Raw genomic sequence first — 9,279 nt, 5'->3', positions numbered from 1 at the left:
GTTGGGGCGCCCCAGGCCTGGGGCTCCCTAAGAAAAAGGGCTGTGGCTCCCCAGGCCAGAGGCTCCCTTAGCCTAACTGCTGGGGCGACCCACGCCTGGGGCTCCCTAAGCCAAGGGCAGGGGCGCCCCAGGCCTGGGGCTCCCAAAGCCTAAGTGCTGGGGCGCCCCAGGTCAGGGGCTCCCTAAGCCAAAGGGCTGGGGCCTACCAGGCCTGTGGCTTCCAAAACCTAAGGGCTGGGGCGCCCAGGAATGGAACTCCCAAACCTAAGGGCTGGGGTGCCCCAGGCCTGGGACTCCCTAAGCCTAAGGGCAAGGATGCCCCAGGCCTGGGGCTCCCTAAGCCGAAGACTGGGTCCCCCCAGGTCTGGAGCTCCTTAAGCCTAAGGCCTGGGCCGCCCCAGGCCTGTGGCTCCCAGAGCCTATAAGCTGGGGCGCCCCAGTGCTGGGGCTCCCAAAATCTATGGGCTGGGGCGTCCCAGCCTGGGGCTCCCAAATCCTAAGGGCTGGGGCACCCCAGGCCTGGGGCTCCCAAAGCCTAAGGGCTGGGGCACCCCAGGCCTGGGGCTTCCAAAGCATAAGGGCTGGTGCGCCCCAGGCCTGGGGCTCCCAAAGTCTAAGGGCGGGGGCGCCCTAGGCCTGGTGCTCCCAAATCCTAAGGGCTGTGGTGCCCCTGGCCTGGGCTTTGCAAAGCCTAAGGGCTGGGGCGCCCCAGGCCAGGGGATCCCTAAGCCTAAGGGCTGGGCCCTACCAGGCTTGGGGCTCTCAAAGCCTAAGGGCTGGGGCGCCCCAGGCCTAGGGCTCACAAAGCTTAAGGCCTGGGGCGCTCCAGGCCTGGGGATCGCAAAGCCTAAGGACTGGGGCACCCCAGGCCTGGGACTCCCAAAGCCTAACGGCTGGGGTGCCCATGCCTGAGGCTCCCAAAGCCTAAGGGCTGGGGTACCCCAGGCCTGGGGCTCACAAAGCCTAAGGGCTGGGTCGCCCCAAGCCAGGGGCTCCCTAAGCCTAAGGGGTGGGCCGTACCAGGCCTGGGGCTCCCAAAGCCTAAGGGCTGGGGCACCCCAGTCCTGGGGCTCCCAAAGCCTAAGGCCTGGGGCGCTCCAGGCCTGGGGCTGCCAAAGCCTAAATCCTGGGACGCCCCAGGCCAGGGGCTCCCTAAGCCTAAGGGCTGGGACGTACCAGGCCTGGGGCTCCCAAAGCCTAAGGGCTGGGGCACCCCAGGCCAGGGAATCCCAAAGCCTAAGGGCTGGGGCGCCCCAGGCCTCAGGCTTCCAAAGCCTAAGGCCTGGGGCGCTCCACGCCTGGGGCTCCCAAAGCCTAAGGCTGGGGCGCCCCAGGCCTGGGGCTCCCAAAGCTTAAGGGCGGGGGGCCCCAGGCCTGGGGCTCACAAAGCCTAAGGGCTGGGGCGCTTCTGGCCAGGGGCTCCCTAAGCCTAAGGGCTGGGCCGTACCAGGCCTGGGGTCCCTAAGCCTAAGGGCTGGGCCGTACCAGGCCTGGGGCTCCCAAAACCTAAGGGCTGGGGCGTCCCTGGCCTGGGGCTCCCGAAGTCGAAAGGCTGGGGCGCCCCAGGTCAGGGGCTCCCTAAGCCTAAGGGCTGGGCCGTACCAGGCCTGGGCTCCAAAAACCTAAGTGTTGGGGAGCCCCATGCCTGGGGCTCCCAAAGCCTAAGGCTTGGGGCGCCCTAGGCCAGGGGCTCCCTAAGCCTAAGGGCTGGGGCGTACCAGGCCGGGGGCTCTCAAAGCCTAAGGGCTGGGGCGCCCCAGGCCTGGGACTCCCAAAGCCTAAGGGCTGGGGCACCCCAGGCCTGGGGCTCCCAAAGCCTAAGGGCGGGGGCGCCCCAGGCCTGGGGCTCCCAAAGCGTAAGGGCTGGGGCACCCCAGGCCTGGGGCTCCCAAAACCTAAGGGCTGGGGCGCCCCAGGACTGGGGCTCCCAAAGCTTAAGGGCTAGGGCACCCCAGGCCTGGGGCTCCCTAAGCCGAAGGGCTGGGTGTCCTCAGGCCTAGGGCTCCCTAAGCCTAAGGAATGGGGCGCCCCAGGACTGGGGCTCCCAAAGCATAAGCGCTGGGCCGTCCCAGGCCTGGGGCTCCCAAAGCCTAAGGCCTGGGGCACCCCGGCCTGGGGCTCCCAAAGCCTAAGGGCTGGGGCGCCCCAGGCCTGTTGCTCCCAAAACCTAAAGGCGGGGGCGCACCAGGCCTGGGGCTCCCTACCCGAAGGGCTGGGACGCCCAGGCATGGGGCTCCCTAAGCCTAAGTGCTGGGGCACCCCGGCCTGGGGCTCCCAAAGCCTAAGGGCTGTGGCCCCCCAGGCAAGTGGCTCCCTAAACCTAAGAGCTGGGGCGCCCCAGGCCTGGGGCTCTCAAAGCCTAAGGGTTGGGGCGCCCCAGGCCTGGGGCTACCTAAGAAAAAGGGCTGTGACGCCCCAGGCCAAAGGCTCCCTAAGCCTAACCGTTGGGGCGACCCAGGCCTGGGGCTACCTAAGCCTAAGGGCTGGGGCACCCCAGGCCTGGGGCTCCCAAAGCCAAGGGCAGGGGCGCCCCAGGCCTAGGGCTCACAAAACCTAAGGGCTGGGGCGCCTCAGCCCTGGGGCTCCGAAAGCCTAAGTGCTAGGGCGCCCCAGGTCAGGGGCTCCCTAAGCCTAAGGGATGGGGCGTACCAGGCCTGTGGCTCCCAAAGCCAAAGGGCTGGGGATCCCCAGACCAGGGGTTCCCTAATTCTAAGGGCTGGGGCGTACCTGGCCTGGGCCTCCCATAGCCTAAGGGCTTGGGGCCCCAGGCCTGGGACTCCCAAAGCCTAAGGGCTGGCGTGCCCCAGGCCTGGGGCTCCCAAAGCCTGAGGGCTGGGGCGCTCTAGGTCTGTTGCACCCTAAGCCGAAGGGCTGGGGCGTCCCAGGCTATAGGCTCCCTAAGCCTAATAGCTGGGGCGCCCCAGGCCTGGGGCTCCCTAAGCCTAAGGGCGGGGGCGCCCCAGGCCTGGGGCTCCCAAAGCCTAAGGGCTGGGGCACCCCAGGCCTGGGGCTCCCAAAACCTAAGGGCTGGGGCGCCCCAGGCCTGGGGCTCCCAAAGCTTAAGGGCTAGGGCACCCCAGGCCTGGAGTTCCCTAAGCCTAAGCTCTGGGGAGCCCCAGGCTTGTGGCTCCCAAAACCTAAGAGCTGGGGCGCCCCAAGCCTTGGGCTCTCAAACCCTAAGGGCTGGGCGCCCCAGGCCTGGGGCTCCCAAAACCTATGGGCTGGGGCGTCCCGGCCTGGTGCTCCCAAATCCTAAGGGTTGGGGCGCCCCATGACTGGGGCTTCCAAAGCCTAAGGGCTGAGGCACCCCAGCCCTGGGGCTCCCAAAGCCCAATTGCTGGGGCGCCCCAGGCTTTGGCTCCCAAAACCTAAGGGCTGGGTCGCACCAGCTTGAGCTTCCAAAGCCTAACGGCTGGGGCACCCCCGGCCTGGGGCACCCAAAGACTAAGCGCTGGGGCGCCCCAGGCCAGGGGCTCCCTAAGCCAAAGGGCTGGTGCGCCCTAGGTCTGGGGCGCCCCAAGCCTGAAGGCTGTGGTGCCCCAGGCCTGGGGCTCCGTAAGCCTAAGGGCTGGGGTGCCCCAGGCCTGGGGCTCCCAAATCCTTAGGGCGGGGGCACCCCAGGCCAGGGAGTCCCTAATCCTAAGGGCTTGGGCGCCCCAGGCTAGGGGGTCCCTAATCCTAAGGGCTGGGGCGTACCTGGCCTGGGGCTCCCAAAGCCTAAGGGCTGGGGCGTCCCAGGCCATAGGCTCCCTAAGCCTAAGGGCTGGGGCGCCCCTGGCCTGGGGCTCCCTAAGCCTAAGGGCTGGGACGCCCCAGGCCTGGGGCTCCCTAAGCCGAAGGGCTGGGTGCCCCCAGGCCTGGGGCACCCTAAGCCTAAGGGCTGGGGCGCCCCAGGCCTGGGGCTCCCAAAACCTAAGCGCTGGGGCGCCCCAGGCCTGGGGCTCCCAAAACCTAAGCGCTGGGGCGCCCCAGGCCTGGGGCTCCCAAAGCCTAAGGGCTGGGGCGCCCCGGGCAGGGGCTCCCAAAGCCTAAGGGCTGGGGCGCCCCAGGTCAGGGGCTCCCTAAACCTAAGGGCGGGGGCGCCCCAGGACTGGGGCTCCCTAAGCCAAAGGGCTGTGACGCCCAGGTCTGGGGCTCCCTAAGCCGAAGGGCTGGGTGCTCCTAGGCCTGGGTCTCCCAAAGCATAAGGGCTGGGGTGCCACAGGCCTGGAGCTCCCAAAGCCTAAGGGCTGGGGCGACCCAGGCCTGGCGCCCAAAGCCTAAGGGCTGGGGCGCCCCAGGCCTGGGGCTCCCAAAGCCTAAGGGTTGGGGCGCCCCAGGCCTTGGGCTTCCTAAGACAAAGAGCTGTGGCGCCCCAGGCCAGAGGCTCCCTAAGCCTAAGGGAAGAGGCGCCCCAGGCCTAGGGCTCCCAAAACCAAAGGGCTGGGGCGCCCCAGGCTAGGTGCTCCCTAAGCCTAAGGGCTGGGGCGTACCAGGCCTGGGACTCCCAAAGTCTAAGGTCTGGGGAGCCTAGGTCTGGGACTCCCAAAGCCTAAGGGCTGTGGCGCCCCGAGCCTGGGGCTCTTTAAGCCTAAGGGCAGGGACGCCCCAGGCCTGGGGCTCCCTAAGCCGAAGAGCTGGGTCCTCCCAGGCCTGGGGCTCCATAAGCCTAAGGGCTGGGGCGCCCCAGGCCAGGGGCTCCCTAAGCCTATGGGCTGGGGCGTCCCAGCCTGGGGCTCCAAAAGCCTAAGGGCTGGGGCGCCCAAGGCCTGGGGCTCCCTAAGCCGAAGGGCTGGGTGTCCCCAGGCCTAGGGCTCCCTAAGCCTAAGGGATGGGGCGACCCCAGACCTGGGGCTCCTAAAGCATAAGTGCTGGGGCGCCCCAGGCCTGGGTCTCCCAAAGCCTAAGGGCTTGGGCGCGCCGGCCTGGGGCTCCCAAAGCCTAAGGTCTGGGGCGCACCAGGCCAGGGGCTCCCTAAATCTAAGTGCGGGGGCGCCCCAGGCGTGGGGCTCCCTAAGCCGAAGGGCTGGGACGCCCAGGCCTGGGGCTCCCTAAGCCGAAGTGCTGGGTGCCCCCAGGCCCGGGGCTCCCAAAGCCTTAGGGCTGTGGCGCCCCATGTCAGGGGCTCCCTAAGCCAAAGGGCTGGGGCGTACCAGGCCTGTGGCTTCCAAAGCCTAAGGGCTGGGGCGCACAGGAATGGGACTCCCAAAGCCTAAGGGCTGGGGTGCCCCAGACCTGGGACTCGCTAAGCCTAAGGGCTGGGGCACCCCAGGATTGGGGCTTCCAAAGCATAAGGGATGATGCGCCCCAGTCCTGGGGCTCCCAAAACCTAAGGGCGGGGGCGCCCCAGGCCTGGGGCTCCCTAAGCCGAAGACCTGGGTCTCACCAGGTCTGGGGCTCCCTAAGCCTAAGGTCTGGGGCGCCCCAGGCCTGTGGCTCCCAGAGCCTACGAGCTGGGGCGCCCCAGGCCTGTGGCTCCCAGAGCCTACGAGCTGGGGCGCCCCAGGCCTGTGGCTCCCAGAGCCTACGAGTTGGGGCGCCCCAAGCCTGGGGCTCCCAATGCCTAAGGGCTGGCGCCCCAGGCCTGGGGCTCCCAAATCCTATGGGCTGGGGCGTCCCAGCCTGGGGCTCCAAAAGCCTAAGGGCTGGGGCGCCCAAGGCCTGGGGCTCCCTAAGCCGAAGGGCTGGGTGTTCCCAGGCCTAGGGCTCCCTAAGCCTATTGGATGGGGCGACCCCTGGCCTGGGGCTCCCAAAGCATAAGCGATGGGGCGCCCCAGGCCTGGGGCTCCCAAAGCCTAAGGGCTTGGGCGCCCCGGCCTGGGGCTCCCAAAGCCTAAGGTTTGGGGCGCCCCAGGCCAGGGGCTCCCTAAACCTAAGGGCGTGGGCGCCCCAGGTCTGGGGCTCCCTAAGCCGAAGGGCTGGGACGCCCAGGCCTGGGGATCCCTAAGCCGAAGTGCTGGGTGCCCCCAGGCCTGGGGCTCCCAAAGCCTAAGGGCTGGGGAGCCACAGGCCTGGAGCTCCCAAAGCCTAAGGGCTGGGGAGCCCCAGGCCTGAGGCACCCAAAGCCTAAGGGGTGGGATGCCCCAGCCTGGGGCTCCCAAAACCTAAGGTTTGGGGCGCCCCAGGCCTGGGGCTCCCTAAGAAAAAGGGCTGTGGCTTCCAAGGCCAGTGGCTCCCTTAGCCTAAGGGCTGGGGAGCCCCAGGCCTGAGGCACCCAAAGCCTAAGGGGTGGGATGCCCCAGCCTGGGGCTCCCAAAACCTAAGGTTTGGGGCGCCCCAGGCCTGGGGCTCCCTAAGAAAAAGGGCTGTGGCTTCCAAGGCCAGTGGCTCCCTTAGCCTAACGGCTGGGGTGACCCAGGCCTGGGGCTCCCTAAGCCCAAGGGCTGGGGCACCCCAGGCCTGGGGCTCCCTAAGCCAAGTGCAGGGGCGCCCCAGGCCTGGGGCTCCCAAAGCGTAAGTGCTGGGGCGCCGCAGGTCAGGGGCTCCCTAAGCCAAAGGGCTTGGGCGTACCAGGCCTGTGGCTTCCAAAGCCTAAGGGCTGGGGCGCCCAGGAAAGGAACTCCCAAACCTAAGGGCTGGGGTGCCCCAGGCCTGGGACTCCCTAAGCCTAAGGGTAGGGATGCCCCAGGCCTGGGGCTCCCTAAGCCGAAGAGCTGGATCCCCCCAGGTCTGGGGCTCCTTAAGAGTAACGTCTGGGGCGCCCCAGGCCTGTGGCTCCCAGAGCCTACGAGCTGGGGCGCCCCAGGCCTGGGGCTCCCAAAATCTATGGGCTGGGGCGTCCCAGCCTGGGGCTCCCAAATCCTAAGGGCTGGGGCACCCCAGGCCTGGGGCTCCCAAAGCCTAAGGGCTGGGGCACACCAGGCCATGGGCTTCCAAAGCATAAGGGCTGGTGCGCCCCAGGCCTGGGGCTCCCAAAACCTAAGGGCGGGGGCGCCCAAGGCCTGGGGCTCCCAAATCCTAAGGGCTGGGGTGCCCCTGGCCTGGGCTTTGCAAAGCCTAAGGGCTGGGGCGCCCCAGGCCAGGGGCTCCCTAAGCCTAAGGGCTGGGCCCTACCAGGCCTGGGGCTCCCAAAACCTAAGGGCGGGGGCGCCCCAGGCCTGGGGCTCCCTAAGCCGAAGACCTGGGTCTCACCAGGTCTGGGGCTCCCTAAGCCTAAGGTCTGGGGCGCCCCAGGCCTGTGGCTCCCAGAGCCTACGAGCTGGGGCGCCCCAGGCCTGTGGCTCCCAGAGCCTACGAGCTGGGGCGCCCCAGGCCTGTGGCTCCCAGAGCCTACGAGTTGGGGCGCCCCAAGCCTGGGGCTCCCAATGCCTAAGGGCTGGCGCCCCAGGCCTGGGGCTCCCAAATCCTATGGGCTGGGGCGTCCCAGCCTGGGGCTCCAAAAGCCTAAGGGCTGGGGCGCCCAAGGCCTGGGGCTCCCTAAGCCGAAGGGCTGGGTGTTCCCAGGCCTAGGGCTCCCTAAGCCTATTGGATGGGGCGACCCCTGGCCTGGGGCTCCCAAAGCATAAGCGATGGGGCGCCCCAGGCCTGGGGCTCCCAAAGCCTAAGGGCTTGGGCGCCCCGGCCTGGGGCTCCCAAAGCCTAAGGTTTGGGGCGCCCCAGGCCAGGGGCTCCCTAAACCTAAGGGCGTGGGCGCCCCAGGTCTGGGGCTCCCTAAGCCGAAGGGCTGGGACGCCCAGGCCTGGGGATCCCTAAGCCGAAGTGCTGGGTGCCCCCAGGCCTGGGGCTCCCAAAGCCTAAGGGCTGGGGAGCCACAGGCCTGGAGCTCCCAAAGCCTAAGGGCTGGGGAGCCCCAGGCCTGAGGCACCCAAAGCCTAAGGGGTGGGATGCCCCAGCCTGGGGCTCCCAAAACCTAAGGTTTGGGGCGCCCCAGGCCTGGGGCTCCCTAAGAAAAAGGGCTGTGGCTTCCAAGGCCAGTGGCTCCCTTAGCCTAACGGCTGGGGTGACCCAGGCCTGGGGCTCCCTAAGCCCAAGGGCTGGGGCACCCCAGGCCTGGGGCTCCCTAAGCCAAGTGCAGGGGCGCCCCAGGCCTGGGGCTCCCAAAGCGTAAGTGCTGGGGCGCCGCAGGTCAGGGGCTCCCTAAGCCAAAGGGCTTGGGCGTACCAGGCCTGTGGCTTCCAAAGCCTAAGGGCTGGGGCGCCCAGGAAAGGAACTCCCAAACCTAAGGGCTGGGGTGCCCCAGGCCTGGGACTCCCTAAGCCTAAGGGTAGGGATGCCCCAGGCCTGGGGCTCCCTAAGCCGAAGAGCTGGATCCCCCCAGGTCTGGGGCTCCTTAAGAGTAACGTCTGGGGCGCCCCAGGCCTGTGGCTCCCAGAGCCTACGAGCTGGGGCTCCCCAGGCCTGGGGCTCCCAAAATCTATGGGCTGGGGCGTCCCAGCCTGGGGCTCCCAAATCCTAAGGGCTGGGGCACCCCAGGCCTGGGGCTCCCAAAGCCTAAGGGCTGGGGCACACCAGGCCATGGGCTTCCAAAGCATAAGGGCTGGTGCGCCCCAGGCCTGGGGCTCCCAAAACCTAAGGGCGGGGGCGCCCAAGGCCTGGGGCTCCCAAATCCTAAGGGCTGGGGTGCCCCTGGCCTGGGCTTTGCAAAGCCTAAGGGCTGGGGCGCCCCAGGCCAGGGGCTCCCTAAGCCTAAGGGCTGGGCCCTACCAGGCCTGGGGCTCCCAAAGCCTAAGGGCTGGGGCGCCCCAGGCCTGGGGCTCACAAAACATAAGGCCTGGGGTGCTCCAGGCCTGGGGATCACAAAGCCTAAGGACTGGGGCACCCCAGGCCTGGGACTGCCAAAGCCTAACGGCTGGGGTGCCCCAGGCCTGGGGCTCCCAAAGCCTAAGGGCTGGGGTGCCCCAGGCCTGGGGCTCACAAAGCCTAAGGGCAGTTGCCCCCCAGGTCTGGGGCTCCCAAAGCCTAAGGGCTGGGGCGCCCAAGCCAGGGGCTCCCTAAGCCTAAGGGGTGGGCTGTACTAGGCCTGGGGCTCCCAAAGCCTAAGGGCTGGGGCACCCCAGGCCTGGGGCTCCCAAAGCCTAAGGTCTGGGGCGCTCCAGGCCTGGGGCTCCCAAAGCCTAAATCCTGGGACACCCCAGGCCAGGGGTTCCCTAAGCCTAAGGGCTGGGGCATACCAGGCTTGGGGCTCCCAAAGCCTAAGGGCTGGGGCGCCCCAGGGCAGGGACTTCCAAAGCCTAAGGGCTGGGGCGCCCCAGGCCTCGGGCTTCCAAAGCCTAAGGTCTGGGACGCTCCACGCCTCGGGCTCCCAAAGCCTAAGGGCTGGGACGCCCCAGGCCTGGGGCTCCCAAAGCCTAAGGGCTGGGG

The sequence above is a fragment of the Tenrec ecaudatus genome, unplaced genomic scaffold, assembly GCF_050624435.1.
Source record: "Tenrec ecaudatus isolate mTenEca1 unplaced genomic scaffold, mTenEca1.hap1 Scaffold_540, whole genome shotgun sequence".
Lineage (NCBI taxonomy): Eukaryota > Metazoa > Chordata > Mammalia > Afrosoricida > Tenrecidae > Tenrec > Tenrec ecaudatus.
Note: the sequence above shows the minus strand (reverse complement) of the source record.